The sequence below is a fragment of the Coturnix japonica genome, chromosome 3 (assembly GCF_054131305.1).
Source record: "Coturnix japonica strain WE chromosome 3, WE-NBRP24, whole genome shotgun sequence".
Taxonomy (NCBI): domain Eukaryota; kingdom Metazoa; phylum Chordata; class Aves; order Galliformes; family Phasianidae; genus Coturnix; species Coturnix japonica.
The window spans coordinates 40,945,304-40,960,382 of record NC_140665.1 but is presented as its reverse complement, the minus strand read 5'-3'; the positions used below and the strand labels follow the sequence as shown (position 1 = coordinate 40,960,382).

General features: G+C 41.7%; 1 long non-coding RNA gene across 2 annotated transcripts in view; it reads left to right on the top strand.

Annotated features, from left to right (window-relative positions):
- Window positions 1-15,079, top strand: part of LOC107311478 (uncharacterized) — a 103,726-nt gene that overhangs the window by 74,688 nt on the left and 13,959 nt on the right. The window contains exon 3 of one of the 2 annotated variants that reach the window (XR_001554086.3): window positions 7,798-7,925. The exons of the other annotated variant lie outside the window; for it this stretch is intronic. This is a non-coding gene — a long non-coding RNA (uncharacterized LOC107311478). The remainder of the gene's footprint in view (window positions 1-7,797; window positions 7,926-15,079) is intronic. 2 annotated transcript variants of the gene reach the window in all.

The following is a 15,079-nucleotide window of genomic DNA, read 5'->3' as shown; positions in this document are numbered from 1 at the left end:
CTCTCAGAAGTCTGCCTTTCATCTGCCTATTGCTATTTTATCAGTACTTACAGCAGGCAAAGCCTAACTTGTTTACGACCCTTCTAAAGCATCTTCATCCTTCTGTCTCCACCCTTTGTGATGAACCTTTTTCTTCCTCAATTACTGCTCTTGAATCTTCCATAACTGACATTTATGAACCATGAAGAGACATGTCCACATCTTGTGGAGTTTTAACGGGTGTAACTATTATTTCTGTAGATCTCCACACCCAGACAGAGCACTTCAAAAATACAAAGATCTCTTTGCTTATATTCAGTCTATTTCTACAACCGTATGCAACATAAAAGATCCTTGGTTACAACTACTCAAGATCTTCAGACAGTCCAGTCATTTCTTCCACACAGATGTACTTTTCATCCTCTTCCTTGAAAACACTCCTTCATTAGGGCTGAAATTCTGGTATTCTAAGAGCCAGTTAAGCACTTTGCCACTGACTTCAGCAGAGGCCAGATCTCTGCCCAGATGTTCCGCCTTTGTTTTAATTACTGTTCTGCACTCCTGGGCTCCTAGTACCACTCTGCTCCCTCCCTCATCATACACTTCACTCCTTTATCCTCCCCGATTGACAAATAACTATTTCTGGCAAGCATCGGAAGCAGCAGAGGATGCATGCTAATATCCTTGCCAGATGAGTTTTCCATACAAGTGGGTCAGTGTCATGACTAGTGCAAGCATTCAGGGGAATACTCTGCCCTCATTCATTACAACAATCAGGCTCTCAAAATCCCTCACATAAAATAGCTGGCAAAAGCATCCTGTTCTCTCTCTCTTTTGACTGGGTTAGCTGGTACAGGCTACTCTGCTCATGTGCTCTGTGCACTGGTTACAACCACGTGAAGATCTCAATTTAGTTCTCCAATTGCTTTTTCTGCTAGGTCTAATCTAATTGCTATCAGGATGAATAGCTGACTCTTCAAGTGGTAATGGAAAGACCCATTAAACGCTTTTGAATTTTAAAATCTCCTTAGGACAGATTGTTCCCTTTCCAGGATATATGCCAGACTTCTAAAATTTATACAAGTAATTGGTCGGTGTGGGAGGTAACTTAGATTGTAATACTAATGTGCTAACATTTGTTCACTGCACACACTATGACATCATTTTAACAGATACATCTTAGCAAGCATTAGATTTACAACCAAATTTGTTTGGTTTTTTTGCCAGATTGGTCTGCAGAGTTTAATACTTCAGAAGTTCTCAGGACTCTCCTGGTTTATTCTCTCCCAGATAGGTCTCATCTGCCTCCCTTTCCAATTCTAAGTACTTCCCACACACAGTCCTTTTCTCTAGCTATCTATCTTTGACTCCTTTGGCATTTGGATCTGAGACCTTACTTTCATTTTCTCTGAAAGTTTTGGCTTGATTGCTTGAAAGACAGATTAAAAATATATATATATTCTCAGGAAATTGTCCTAGAGAATCAATTAGCAGACTTGCAGACAACCTAACCTCGTCATCAATCCAGGCCCAAGTGATGCAGAAGCAGGAATGATTTTTGAGGTCTAACAACTCGTGATCAACATCTCTCATGAATGCTCTTTCTCAAAAGATAAGGAAGAATAGAGCTGGCTGTTATTTAGCACGTTCCTTAGCATGTATAATTCTTCAAACTGGTGATCCAAACACTTTGCTGACTCTGGCTCATTCTCTGTTCCTTGCTTTGCCAAGGCTAATGATGTAATATAAGAAAAGGCACAGAGTAGGTAACAGCAAGATTTCTGTTTCCATTCCCAGTTTGTTTCTCTTTCCCATGTCAGTATGGCAAGTCTATCTATTTATTGTGATGCAGAGAGCAATTAATGGTGATTCTGTGAGCTCCTAGTTGGACCACCTCATGTCTCCCTGGGCACCAGCTATAACGATTTCAGGTGATTGGGGAGCGTAACGGGAATCATTAAGCACACTACTCTTGGAAGTTAATTTCTATACCTGGCATTGCTTTGGTGCGTTCCAATTTAGGAGGCACAATCCGTTCTGCACCTCTGGCAGGAGTTAGCAGTACGTCTGTAAGGAACACCCCGGGACCCATTGCACATAGAAATCTCAGACTGTTTGACATACACAAAGGTATAGTGGTGATGTGATGACCTCAAGTTAAAAACTAATGTGATGAAATCAGGGACATGCAACGTAAAGGGAAGATAACAGTTTCCAATACATAAGCATGAAAGGATGCCTTAAAGAGTGATTAACGTGGCATCCCATTAGCTTTAAGTACTGCAGAACATCTGGCATATTTCCCCCTTGACTGCAAATTTCTGAGCTCTAGTGTTATGTCATCTTACACTATTCATTTTCTCCCCTACTCTATAAGTCATCTCAGCAATTGTTGTTCATAAGAAAGTAATTATATAAATGCATCTGATTAAATTAGCTTTCATCTAGCACAGGTTTTATTGTATAGACATTTCTCTTCCAAAAATAACTCAGAGCAATTAATGTGTTAGGCTTGTGCCATATGACTGAGAGTCTTTCAGCACTGCTAAGCTGGTATGTTTCAGCGCACGTAGAGCCCAAATGTCATGTCAGAGTGTGTCCACTGGGGTCCATTTATACAGAGACCTAGGAAAATTTTGTCCATAGACATGACAGACTTACTGAAATTTTAATGGAATTTTGGAAGCTGATGTTGCTCGCTGAAGTTCTGCTTTTTATTACCCTTGGATGTTTCACCTTAAAAGTCAATCAGAGAATGAAAAAGACCAGACTTCATGGCACAGTGACCTTGGGCTGTCTCTCTCCTATTGCCACGTCTTGGGTGCTTTAACACTGAGCAGATTGGATCCAAGTATAAGAGGATAAACTCAGAGTGATTAGGGATTTGTCCCGTGACTTCAGCACTGTTGGATCCTTTCGAATGCTTTAACAACCCTGATGAATTATGGACATAACTGTGTGTGCCAGCACACATTTTTGAAATGCTAATTTTTTTTATGTCTCACACAGTTGATAAAACAAAATAACCTGCAACCTCAAGGAAGGTAGCAACATGAATGAGGATCTTTTTTGACCCTCCCCAGCTCCTGCCCTTCAAGTGCTGAGCAGAACTTTACCTGATGGCAGCCACTATGGCGTGAGAGGTGGTTCCCAGTCCTCACAGCCTTCTTCAGACCACTCTCAACATCCAGCATGTGAGTTTAGTTTCAAGCAGCTTGCCAAGAAAATGTGAAGTGTGAGGAGGAGATACAATGAGCATGTCAAACCTAGGATACATTATCACCTGTCCTTCACTTGTGTACATAGTAAAGCAAGAGACGCAGGAGGCAGGAGGGTGAGAAAGGCAGAAAGGAGGCACCCATTCCATGGAGCCTCTTGCTGGCCTTGGTGCTGTGGTGCAAGGAAAAAGGCAGGGTATCCATCACAAGCAGAGGCAGCCTATCTCAGGCCTCTCTTCTGTGCCCTACCTGGTCCTATTCTGTTTCTAAACTCCTCACCCATAAAGTGGAAAGAATGACACTGTGCCATCTCCCAGCTTCAGTGTGAGGATACATGAACCTTGAGTGTAAGCATCTCAAACCTGCCATATGCTCCGGGTTCCATTTGACTATTTTCATTCATGTACACTCAGACAGAGTGATTCATGGATCCTTTCTTTTCTTGTTTTTTCAGTTGGAGTAAATGGAAATACCCTGTTTTATGTCAGCTGTGTATCATAACGCTTCAATTAACAGATGCAACTTTTGGAATCACTTAAATAAAAGTAGGCTCTGTAAAACTGCTTTATACAGAATGCTGAACAGGTTCTTGGCTCCAGAGGTGGAGGTGTCCTCTAGCACTTGAAAGGAATCTTCATAATTCTGCAAGCTATTTTATACAAATCAAAAGCAGCTATCAACAATGTAATTAAGCCGTCTTGAATTAGGGGAGATAGAGATCAATAATGAATTATATGCTTGGAGCCCTCAATTAACATTATAATCCCTAGGTCCTCCTCCAGAGCAAGTCACTCACACCCAAGAAAAATACAGCATCAGCACCCCAAAAACTCTCAAGAAATTCTGCTAACAATATACAAGTCTAATAGCAGGGAGCAAACACCATAAGAGGTTCGATTTGGACAATCATGCACAAGTTTGTCTGCTTACCTGAAATGTATCCAAGTGACTGGAGCCCAAAAACCTTGTAAGAACAGGCTTTGTAAGATGACTTGTCCCAGCTTTTTAGTTTAGTTGGTCAAAAGGAGAAAAGTGGGAAGTATTTACAAACTGGGAAAGGTCACGGTAAGGAGATAGGGTGGAATTTTTTGTGGCTGCCTCAGATTTGCCCATTTATTTCTTGAATATTCCTTCTTCAGAGGAGGCGGTGTGCTGCAATAGGCCACGTTTTGTGGGAGCCCCCCAGAGCCCAGTCCCACACAGCCAGTTGCACTCACCTTGCCACAGTGCCTGCAGAGGAGAGGACAGATGGCTCCCACTTCAGAAGAAACTGTGCCACACAGTGCTGTCTTGCGTGGCTTAGTGTGCAGTACTGTGCCTTACTTACTGCACTGTTTGTTTCTTCATGAGCCTTGCTAAGGGCTTATAAGCAGAGAGGGAGTTGTTTCACAGGCATCTAGAAATACCCTCTCACAATAATCCTCATAAGTGAAAGGCAGTTTAGCCCCTTTTTACACTCAGGGGAATATGATGCAAAAAGAGGTTAGAGTGAAGGTGTGTTTCCCCTACAATTGCAGTTTTAAGTGTTCAGCACTTCTGCCAGTCAAACTGAAGGGTTTTCAGGCAGGAATCGGAAAACGAAGTGCAAACAGTAACTAACCATGTCAGAGCAAGGTTTTTTGGGCAGGAGGGAGGGTGTCTACTCCACTTTTCCCTTTGAATAATTCACTTTCAGAACAGCACACTCTTCAGCAAATTTGCATTGGTTTTGCTGTGCTGTTGATTTTGAATGAAAAAAATCACTTTGTTGCTATTTTTATTATCTTAAAGTGATTTTTTAAATTTTTTTTAATTTTTTTTAGATTTCAAGCTGAAACATTGTCTTAAATGTATTTAAAAAATACAGCCAATGTTAAGTTTAAACAAAAAAAGTTGCATTAGTCACCATTTCTGTTGGGGACCGTATGTGAAAAGCCTGTTATAAGGGACTAGTTCAGCACCTCACCATGGCCTGAAACCTGGGAGGGCTGGTATTTCTCCACAGCAACCCTCAGCTGCCTTCAGCTTGTTTTTCTCCCAGTCCTCTCCCTCACTGAGAACATCTTTCCCAGCTTTCTCAGCCAATGGGGCACTCAGGTGGTACCTGTTTGGGGAGATGATCATGTTGCTTGCTCAGTCAGGATCCTGCTCATCTGAATCAGGGTGGATGAATTTCCCTAATACTCCTAATACTTGCTGTTGTCTCTTGCTGGCCCTTCTCTGAAGCTTTGTTTCCTTGAAACCCAATGCAGATGAGGAGCAGTGCAGGTGCAGAGCAGCATCTCACCCTGATTCCTCAGTGGCTGAGACATGCTCCAGAAGTACACTCAGATAGCTCCATTCAGGTGCAGCTTTTGTGGTCCCTGAATTAACCAGTGGAAAACAACCTAATTCTTCAGGGCAATTAAATAATTAAATAAATAAATAATGTGATTTTTGCATGTACCTGAGAATCAGAGCCTGTTCCCTGTTCCTTTGCTAATGTGATGATCACAGCATTTGCTAAGCTGAGACTCTCCCTATACATAATGGAGCTTTTAAGCTCTGAAATCAGTTTAGGAGCACTGGGCAGAGCTTTGCTACTTTCAACAGTGGAGGGCAATTTTGTATTCAAGACACTGCCCCAGAACCAGTATTTCACGCACTGAATGATGAGACTAGGAAATAAACATGGGAGAGAAAGCGCAAGTTGCCAGGATGAGGCATTTTCATAAGAAGCTGAAGGCTGTGTTTATATGTCTCCAAGCATTCCCAAAACAGCAGATTTCCAGGAGAAAGATGGTTACTGTCCCTCTGCCAAGCCTCCCCTCTCTCCTCTCCAGTCCCTCTGCAGAGGCCCCAGCTCTGTTACAATAGGTGAAGTATGTTGGCACTTGCAGCAGGACATTAATATTTGAAAACCAAAAAAAAAGCCGACTTTGTTCCTGGGAATCAGTACTGCTGGCAACATGCACGCTCATTGAAGGCAGCTGCAAAATAAACTTCATTCCTGGTAGCTGTTGCTACTATGAGAGTGTAAAAGCTCCTCATCCACCACAGACAAGGGCTGGTACTGAAAGTCCTGTGCTAAAAATCCAGCATGTGCTCACTGTACCAGCATTAGCAAAACTGCCTGCACAGGCTATTCCTAAATATAGCGGGGTCTTTTTCAGGATGAGCTCTGATTCACTACGTGAACGTAAAGCACCATGGTTAATAATGAAAACAAATCAAATCAGTACACCACTCTTTTATATGAAAGATGCTTCGTGTGTTTCATACAGAGGTGTTTTCCAAGTCAGGATGCTCTGCAGCTGGGTGAAGGTACGGTGAGCCCCAGAGGCACTGAGCTATGTCACAGCAGAGCTGGAAGCACAGGGCACACCCACCCTGGGGTCACCGTGTTGAGCGGACTGGCAGCTCTCCTGCATTAACTTGCCCCAGGGAGTTTAAACAGGATAGGAGCCAGCACAGGAAAAAAAATGCAGAGGCTGAAACCGTTGCGATCCTGAAAGCCACCAGAGCGCAACATAATATTGCAGTTTCCAAGTACTGTAACTTAAAGAGGAGAATCGGCAATATAAAGTACGTTTCCATACGCAAGGAATTGAATACTGTCTTTTCCTGGTGCATATAGAGGATACAATGCATGGCAATACAGCACCATATTATGCAAGGTAATTTATATGCAAGACCCAAGATAAAACTATGCTTTCTCTTTCCTGTATGATTTTACACTGGGTCGTTTCACTGCAAGCAATTACATAGATCTGCAAGCAGAGCAGGCAGGGGTGAGGGAAGCAGAAAAGTGAGCACACATTAATAATGCTAGTGATGCCCCCGTTAATGTCCATCACTGCCAGTCTCCAGCTTGGTGCAGCCATGCATCTGATGGGATAAGTGATAGCCCAGTGCCATGCAGCATACAGCCAGAAGCCATCCTCCAAAAAGCAGTGAGGCACACTTACTACATCTGAAGGAAATTAATGGCAAATTGATGGCAGACGGGCAGTACTGAAGCAGCAACCAGAACAGCTGTTGCTGGTGTTCTCCTGCTTGAATCCTCTCTGTCATCCTGCCTAAACCACGCAGAAGCTGCCAACACATCCTGCACATGCAGAAAAATTGACTGTCTTTTTTTTTTCTTCTTTTGCTGGCTTATTTGTTATGGGTTCTTTGTCTCGAGCCATTGCCCTGTTGTTTTGAGGCTTGCTTTGATTAAGCTGAGCGTCGGCTTTAATATCAGCCTTCCCACTCATATTCTCTCTTTGGTATTCTCATTTCAGGGGATGGTAAGAACTATACATAATCCTTTGCCACAACAGTTTAATTTTGCTTCCTGCTTTGTTCCACGCCTCTGAAGCAGTACTGAAGTGTGAAAGGGAGAGAAGCCTCAGGAGAGGCCTGCCAAACCTTTCTGCCCCTCACCCCATGGCAGTACATTGCCTGGGGGCAGGATACAGGTGTCTAATCCTAGCAGCAGAGCCACACTTAATGATCCAGGGAAAAAGGAGAAAAAATGTGTTACCACAGATTAAGAGGTTTAATGAGTTACACAGGGACAATGCAGTATCAGGAGAGGAGAGGCAAGGGGCAGTTCCAGCCATTCACCCACATGTTTCTTCATGCTTTCTCTACGCAGGGAATTGTGTGGTTGTGCAGAAATCGCTTTCAGGAGTTCAATGTGTTCACTGGGCTGAAAAGAATCACCCTCCTCACCACTTTCCTCAAAAGAGCAGGACAAGTGTTTTTCTCTCACACTCAGTCTTGGTAAGTCCAAAATTACTCTGCAGAATTCAGCTGAGCTCTGTGAATATAGGGAAATAGGTTACAACACTTCAACACTGGCAATCACGTCATCATAGGTATTGATTCAGGAGTGAGGCTGACTACAGAGATCTGATCACTAAAGTGCAATGGATATGATGATGTACAACAGGAAAATATCATTGATGTAATGGTTTTGGTGGCAAAACACAGGCTCTCACATCCCATGAAACCTTACCTGACATACAGAAGGGCTTCATGACAGAGATTAGGGGAGGTGTTATAGAGAGCTGCTAATGGATTTTGGTTCCCTGTAATGCAGCGTTCTGATTTTGGAGGTTAGCCTAATTGTCTAAGGTTTATATCTTTATGCTGCAACCTGATTTCATACTTTGTCTCCTGGAGTGATGCTAATAACATAAAAATTAGTCTACTATATTTTGTTTATTGCTTGGTTTATGTTATTACTAGAGATCCCACATCTGGGACGGGGCTCCACTGCCTGAGGCTCTACTGCAATGAGAGATGAATGAGCATCCTTGCTCTCAAAATATTTATATCCAAAAATGATGCTGTATTTTCAATTTATATGTCATGACAGTGTATTGATATATTGTTTTCCATCTGAGAGGCTCTGTGAGCACTTCTCATTACATGCTGTAGTCACAGTGCAAAGTAGAAGAGTGCAAGTGCTGAATTTTTACAGTGCAATAAAACATCAAACTGATTTTAGCTCAAGACAGGTGATGTTTTACTTAGGGTGAGTGTCCATATAACCTAAACAAGAGCAGAGTGTTTAATGTTCTGCTTAAAAGATTCATAGGTAAAAAGCTACACTGTTTCTGACTTCATCCTACAAATATGGAAATAATCCTGCTTATGCTTGAACATTCGTTGTTGCTCTCATGCATCCAGTTGCCCACCATAGCCAAGGAACATCCCATTCATATCTATTTCCCTTGCCTCCTCCTGACTACATTACTTCTCTGCTAGTACTGCTAAAGTTAAATGACTCTCAGTACTGCATGTCCAAATCCTTGCTCAGTGTTTTACGTAACTGTGCTTGCAAAAACTGGCTTAAAATGCTTTGTAAGCTGAACCTTTCAAGATCTATTACGTAGTTCTCTGGTAATGTGCTGTATTACAGCAAAACAGCTCTTCTTGCAGTAGAAGCTGTCAAGTTTTTACTATTCTTATTCCCTTTGTCTTGAAAACTGGGATGGAAAAAAATAAACAAACAGTCATTGTAGGTTCCACATACAACTGGTATGAAAAAACAGCACTGCTGACACTGATGGTATAATCTTCTCAGCTGAGAAGAAAAGCATAGATGCTGAGCTGAAATGCATTGCAGCTGAATGAATTGTTTCATCAGTAGCAGGGTTGCTCATTAAAATCTGCAACATTGGTTACAAAGGTCTTTAGCAGAAGATAAGTTTGGCTTTAATGTCATATTTCTCCTATTGTGGAGCAGGAAAAGAAATGTGGCTTTGTTGTATCCTTGGGATATTTCTGAATGGCAAACTGGTTGAGTTTAGTCTCACATCTCCTATGGAGCCAGTGTGAGGCATTCCACTTAGGCCATAAGCACCTGATGCCTATGATGAATGTGAATATATGTGGCAATGTGCTTATGATTTGCACAACCCCGCTCCTTTCCATCTCCCCCCACCATGTTCTCTGCTGATCGCAGCATTTTCCCCAGCAGGAGTTATAATAATGTTGACCTCATCCAGGTATGTGTTAAATGTTAATGAAAGGTCCCTGAACTAGTAATTGCAAAGGACATGTATGGTAAGCAGCTGTCACTGACCTGATATTTACTATGTTTGCATATGGATGAAATGATGAAATTTCTAAGGGGTTAGCAGAGGAAAAACATTTGAAAACTTCACTTTCCCTCTCCTTTTCCTGTCACCTTAAGCAGATGTGTGTGGGTTGGATTCTTCTGAGCTTCCCATAAAGAATCAGAAAATGTGATATCAACATAGGAACTCCATGGGGACGAGCATATGTTACATTCCAGACGAGCAACTAACCCTTGACCATGAAAACCTCATGGAAATCAGAAAGTTTCTCTGTTTGGTTGACTCACAGCTCTACAATGGAAATAAGGAATCTGAATTACAACAGTTTTACAGCCTATGAGTAACACTGCATTCTCAAATCTCCGTAGAATCTTGCTCTGTGTTCATTTGCCTTAACTTCTCTGGATGTGCTGTAACTTCTCTTAGTGTTGCTGTGATGGCCTTCCGCAAGGGCAAAGCATTAGGAGGAGATGGAAGTTAAGGGTTCTGTGTGCAGAGCTACCAAAGAAGTAGAGTCATATTTCCTTGTTGTATTGCATAAAAATGAAGATCATGAAGAAGAAGGTCCAATGATATGGCTGTAAGGAGGAACAGGAGGGTTTTAGTAAAGCTTGACAATGCAAGACAGATAACCCCACTTCTTTTCATCCTCAGCCTTTCCTTTTCTTTTTTCCTCCTTGTTCTGAGGTACCTTTCTTCCTTTTCTTGTTGCTGCACTAACATTAAGATGCAAGTCATGGTTCCTGTCTATTTGCTACATGGATCAGCTCTTTGTTCATGCCTGAGCAAGTGCACGGGCCTAGGAGTGCATTTTCATCATTGGGATTTTGGAAACATGATAGTCACAGATGCTCCATCCCTGGAAGTGTTCAAAGCCAGATTATATGGAGCTTTGAGTAACTACCAGTGGAAGGCATCCCTCCCTGGGGACAAAGTGTTGCAACTAGATGATCTTCTAACCCACACCATTATATGATTCTGTGGTCATATGTCATGTGGGCTCCAGCTGGCCTCAGCTCTGTCTTCCAGCATGAGACCAAGTCATACCCACTGCACTTGGGTGAGAAATGTCTTAATTCTTCCACAACAAATCTTAAAATCTGCCTTTTCTCCTCCTCTGTGTATGAGCTCCAATTTTTCACTTTCTAATAACAGAACAGCCTCTTTTCTTGACATCCTCACAGCTCAGGCATTCATCTGGGCTGGTGGAGCTCCAGGTTCATAAGCCTCTCTCTGTTTCACATAGGTTGTGCTGATTACAGCCAAAACTTGTTGTTTGAGTCTAAATTAAACTAGGTGGTATGCTACTCACTACCCTGGTTAAAAATGTCCTGTCGTACTTTTATAACGAAAATGTCAGAAATTCAATTTATGCAACAATAAGCACTGGAGTCAGTGAGCTGGCCAAATATCTGAAACACTTCACCAAAACAAATTGCTACAAATAAAAAGAATCACATTATTTGAAGAAGTTGCATACTATAAGACTCTAAATATCAATACTGCAGGTACTATTTTTTTTTTTTCTCAAAAATATCCATTAAAGCACACAAGCTTGTCTCTTTTCTTATAATGGTGTAGTTCAAGCAAAATGTCCTACTATACCAGCAGCCACTGGAGTTAGAACATCCAATTTTCTTTGCAAATTGCGACTAGTAGGGCCAAAATAATATCAGTGGCATATGGTTTCCATGCAACAGGTAGGCCCACATGTTCTTCTAACCTAGCCTGCCCTCTATATACTGCCAGTTGAGTCCTCATCTCATTCTACGGGCCTACATTCCCTGCTCCTTACAAAAAACCTGAGCTATGCTTTTCCTCCTTTGAAGGAGTAATTAGCACTCCATAGGGAGGAAGTCCATCCTGTAACACACTGATTTTTTTTTTATTATTATTATTCTTGAGCCAGGTACAGCTGTTTTTCAGTCTGATTGAAATGCTGCAAATGACCCTTCATTCAAGCATTGGAAAACTTCCTCAGCCGGAGGTAAAACAGCCAAGTCCTTGACTGCTGACTATATAAAAACTCCTTAAATCCTTTTGCCTGACTCTGCTTAATTGTTTTGGAGTCCTTTGCATTTGCCTTTGTTGCTATGTAATTTACAGTTAACAAAGCTTCCAAGTTAGTCTCTTCGCCCAGCACCATGGAAGTGCAGCAGTCTGCTGAGAGGAGCTCCAGGGATGCTCCCTCTTCATGAGCAGCCCATTATGGTTTTCAGTGAACCTGGGTCTGTCAAAGAGAGTTTGGAATCTAAAGAGATTTGATTGCTAATTTTTTAGATGATAGCTGATTTTTAGAACATTTTTAGACAACTGGCTTGAATTTAGCCCACAGAGAGTGTGAGTAAAAATCATTGCCATTTGAGGGCTTCTAAATGGCCTGTGAGGTTGTAGGATCTTACCCTGCTGCCAGTAAATTGATACTCATGTTTTTAAAGCCGCAACTGTCATTTCCAGCTTTTGTTGATTAATTCAGCAGAAAGGCCAATGCTGAGTGGATGTGGGGACCAAACTGATTCCAGTGGGTCATAGTAGATGGATGCAAGTAAAGTGCCAGGGTCCTTCTTGTGTACATTTGATGCTCGAGCTTTGTACTGGGTGAACAGAGGACAGCTGACTTCATCTCCCATGAACTTCATTTCTTCAAGATGCTCCTGACTGAAACTTGAAACATCAGATTAGATGAGAGCAATTACTGTGCACACACACATATAGAGAGAGAGCTGACCATGTAGTACTCTGCCATATAATTATTACCTTTCAACAGAGGAAAGATAGCTTATGAAATTGAAGCTAGTACCCGTGAGTGAATAGTAGTATGTTTGTCACTTAATTTCTATGCCATCTTGAGCCCCTTGTGTTCTTTTCTTTTTGCCTTTTTCCATCAACAAAATGGGAATAGAACTGCTTAGCAACTAGTAAGTGCTTATGAAGATAAAAGTGATGGATACCAGGACTAATATTTGTTTTTTCACTTTTTAAGAGATAACATAGAAGGATTTCAGAAGTTAGCATCTTTATTGCTTCTCCAAAAGCCATCAGACTCATGATGAATTTTGGCTGAAGCAGCATTGTGATGAAAAGCTTGAACCTTTGTGGTGTCTTAAGGGTAGCTAAGGTCCTTTTTCTGAAATCTTTACTGTTAAACTAGTGCCCTTGGAATGGTTACTCATATACTGACAGGCTAACAAGGAGGTGGGATGTTCATTTTCAGTTTAGTTCAGACTCTTTTTTTCCCAAGGTCTCCGTGATCTATGAGTCTGTTTAGTCTAGCCCCACCTCCGCCTCTAGTAATTCAAGAAGGAAGTGGTATATGGTGGACGTTGATTACCAGTACTGCCAAGGAAGGAGGTGAAGTTAGCATTCCTGGAGGTCTTCAAGAAAAGGATAACATGATGGTGTTGAGGCAGTTCTAGAACTTTCCATATGTAGCCCTGTTTGTACTATCTTTGTCTACTCACAATAGTAGTGTCTCACTATTGGGAGTGAGAGCACAGCAACCTGAATGTCTCTCTACAATTACCATAGCTCTGTAAATGCTGCAACTTGATGAATTGTTGTACTTTTGTCAACAGTTTATGGGCTGGTCTGGCCTGGTTCTGTGACAAGTGGGGCGGGGGAATTTCACAAAGTCCTCACCTCCAGAAAAGGGAAACAGGGGACCCCAAAATAATTTAAAACATCAGCAATGATCTGAGGAGAAACAAACTAATTTACTGAAGATTGCATTGGAATGCAAGATAACACACTATAATACAGTATAATTAGAATTGAAGCTAATAAATCAAATATAATAAGAGAGTATCTGAAAGCTGTAGGCCTTACAGTAATACTGATGTGTGCAGTCAGGACAGGCAGCAACAAGAGAGGCAAAGGAGAAGAGCGATGAAGAGAAAAAAAAACCCAATCAGGTGACCCTGCCAAGAGTTCTATCATCTCCTCTCTGACCGCAAAGCCCCCTGGACAGGTACCCAGAACTGGAGCATTAACACCTTAAGTCCCAGTGCACTACATGATGTTATGACGTAGAATACCAGTAACCAAAAATCATAAAACCATGACAACTTTATCTTCATGTCTTATCCTCCAAGAGTGATAAAACTGTGAAACACCCTTTCAGGAGTTTATGGCTTGATTGTATTTTGCCCAGCAAAAATAGATGGCTATAACAGGGGGCTCCAAGGTAGAGTTTTATGCAGGGAGATGGAAGAGGCAAAGTTCACAATCAGCATGTCATTAGAAAAGAAAAAAGAAAAGCCAAGAATGTGAATTCAGTTATAAAAATGCTTTGTGCATAATGGAGCTAGATTTTGTGTGTCTCATGTAGTCAGGACACCTGTAAAAGATTTTAAATCCAATGAATTACAGGAGAAGATTAAAAACTTAGTTGTTATTGGTCTGTTTCTACAGGAAAGGACTTGAGAACCATAGATAGGATAATAGGATGCTTTCTTACTATTGAAAGCAGAGTGATCTATAAAATATAATATGCTGTTATGAGCCAGTTGATGCTCTGGCCTGTTCAAGTTGGTAGCACAGCCAATGAAATTACAGACTCTGCCAGTGTCAGCACTTAGCTTACACTGAGACATCCAACTCACTGATTAGACCACTCCACACTACATTTTGTTAATTTTCTTTCATTTCTCTCCCTCTGCATTGCAAGCAGACAGCTGAGGAATTAAAGGAATGAGGAGAGTGCACAGTTTTATGACCTGTTATTGTTAGTTGCATTATCCTTCCTGAAATGCTATTTCCTTTCTTTTTATATGAAAACCATTCACAAAAAAAAAAAAGAATTACAAACTGAAGCATTAAAGGGTTAGAGCTGATCCATTCAGACTCCAGCTTTCATTTTCTTAAGGTCTTTTATAAAACCTGAAGTAGCTGATAATAATCTTCTGGGCTATCTCAGTGCCACAATGGTAAAAGCACTAGTAACTGGGTTTTATGGCTTCCTGACACCAGTAGGATGATTCCCTGAAGTCCCCATGTGCCACATTTCCAGATATGAAGCCCCTGTGCACCTAATATTAGCACATTGCGGCTGGAGCTGCAGACAGAGAAAGGCAGTTGGGGTCTGAATAGAGGACCTGTACTGTCATTTGTGAAGGAAAACTGGGAGGGTGAGGAGGACAAGAAATTGCTCCTTGAGTGAACACACCAAGCACGTGTATGGTGCCCCTGATCTCTCAGTCTCCGGAGGTCAGAATTTTACCAATCCTATTCCCTTTGATAGAACCTGATATGCCCACCCAGCTATGCTCCCACCAAACAGCTGCCACTCTTGGTGGGTCAGGGGTCTAAAAGCTGGGGTCTTGAGTTGCATTCCTGTGTGGGAGACCCTGC